Source organism: Mus caroli, chromosome 2, assembly GCF_900094665.2.
Source record: "Mus caroli chromosome 2, CAROLI_EIJ_v1.1, whole genome shotgun sequence".
NCBI classification, from domain to species: Eukaryota; Metazoa; Chordata; class Mammalia; order Rodentia; family Muridae; genus Mus; species Mus caroli.
In genome coordinates, this window is record NC_034571.1 from 167,701,669 (window position 1) to 167,703,977 (window position 2,309).

Consider the following 2,309-nt stretch of genomic DNA (forward strand, 5'->3'; position numbering starts at 1 on the left):
TGATCTCCCTCCAAGGGTGTCAGGCCAGAGGACTCTCCGAACTTTGTAAATACAACAGCAACAGGTGTCAGGATGCCACAGGCAAACGAGTGCCAGATTATGGTCTGAGAAGGTTAGAAGGAACTGAAGAGATACTGATGCCTGTTATGTCGCTTAGGTCCATGGATACCCTGAGTCACTTCATGATCTTCTCTGTGCCTGACCCTTGAGGAGGCGCTAACTGGAGCAGCTGATCACTGNGGAGTNTAGAACCAGGAAGCTTGGAGGCNNTCTTGACTCTCTGCTAAATATTCCNTTCCTTTTCATCTTGNAAACAAAATGCTCTCTGGAAGCAGCTTAAGTGAGGGTGGGCTTATCTGGACTCACAGTGTGANAGGATGCTGACCATCAAGGAGAGCTCATGGTGGTAGGAGAGTGAGGCTGGCATTCCCTGTATCCCACCAGACCAGAGAGCAGGGCTCTCCAGCCAGGCTCTCAGGGCCAACATCCAGCCGCCTTGTTTTCTCCCAGGTTGTCTGTATCTTCTGGAAGCTCCAACATGACAGTATCAGATGGGGAGGGAGTGTTTAAGCANAGGAGCATATAAGGGGCATTTCACATTCCAACCATATCTACTGGCAAGCTGGTTTCTCCTCATCAGATTTTGAAGATGGTAATCTGAGAACGGGAAAGTGGGGTGTATCTCAGGAAGCAGCACAGGCCCCACTGGAATGGTTAGTGACCCCGCAGGCTTTCGTTCTCTGGGAGCATTATCAGTGGAGTTTGGTCTTCTGAAGTTAAGCAGTCTGCTCCTTGAATGAGACTTCCGCATCCATTTTTTTCCGTTCGTTCATTCATTATGTGTGTGTATCTCCGTGCTAGTGTGTGCGGTGCTCTCACAGAAGAGAATAGAATGTTGGATCCCCTGGGGCTGTAGTTACATGTGGTTTATGAACCATCCATATGGTCTCTGAGAACCAGATGAGTTGTGCTGGGTAATTTTATGCCAATTTGACACAAGCTAAAGCCATCTGAGAAAGAGGGACATCAATTAGGGGATGCCCCTGTGAGATCAGNCTGGAGGTAAGCCTATAAGGGTGTTTTCTTAATTAGTGATTGATGGGGAGGGCCCAGCCCATTGTAGGTAGTGCCATCCCTGGGCTGGTGGTCCTGCGTTCTATGAGAAAGCACCATAAGCTAGCCACAGAGAGCAAGCCAGTGAGCAGCACCCCTCCACGGCCTCTGCAACAGCTCCTGCCTTCTGGTTCCTGTCCTGTTGGAGCTCCTGTTCTGACTTTGTTCCATGGTGAACAGTGATATGGAAATGTAAGCCTAACAAACCCTTCCCTACTCAACTTGCTTTGGCCATGGTGTCTCGCCACAGCAATAGTAACTGTAAATAAGACCCACGCGCTCTTCACTGCTGAGCCATCTCTCCAGCCCTGCGTGGGGTTTCTTTGCATGTGAGTTTTGCCACTAGGTGTTTATATCAGTCTCTCTCTGGTTGCTGGTTCTCAGTGCCTGCTGTGCAATGGCAGATCTGACCTCTTTCGGGGATGCAGCTGTTTTCCTAGTTGCTTTGACTATGGCATCTCTGGGCCACNGGCAGCCATGTTGTTCTTTGTGCGGTGCTCTGAGAAGGATTAGGGTGATAGCTCGCCATTTTATATTGGAGGTAGGAGTTACCNTTCACCACATGGCTGCTGAGAAGTGTATAGCANAAGAGGTTTGATTTCCTGAGACGCCCCCATGGACCTTTGTGGGGTTTGCCTTGGGGTCAATCCTGTGGAGACCTCCAAGCTCCTGGAACTTTGTTTGTGCTGAGGCCTCCAAAAAGTGGAATCTATTGATCAGTTTTCTGCTGGGGACTCTAAAAAGTGGGATGTATTGATCAGTTTTCCAGTCCAGGCATCTTGGGGGTGTTTAGAGAGTGTCAGAAGGAAGGAGGNGAGAGTGAGCAGATCTGCCATAAACACCAGCCATGATAGGCNCTGGGCTACTGAGCCTGGCTGGTCCTCACAGTCTAGCATCCAACCACATGCTTACACGGTCCCCTGGCCAAAAACAGCCTTTCCCTCCTTCCCTAGCCCTTCACATCTAGCCCCTGCTGTATGGAACCTTGAATCTCCCTCTTCACCACACCAGGGCCTCAGGCTTCTCGTCACAGTAAAATACACGGACCCTGGAAGACCATGCAGCTTCCTGCAGGGTTCCTCCTCATGTTCCAGCCTCTCTGACTGGGTTTCTGCTCAGCTGCTGTTAGACTTTGTCTTTCATCCCCTTTTCCCATCATCCTGTGCACAAACCCCAGACTCAACCAACCACAGGCT

At 50.2% G+C, this 2,309-nt stretch overlaps 1 protein-coding gene across 4 annotated transcripts in view; it reads left to right on the plus strand.

The window, feature by feature from the left end:
- Window positions 1–2,309, plus strand: part of Phactr3 (phosphatase and actin regulator 3) — a 222,372-nt gene that overhangs the window by 83,309 nt on the left and 136,754 nt on the right. The gene's annotated exons all lie outside the window — the stretch shown is intronic.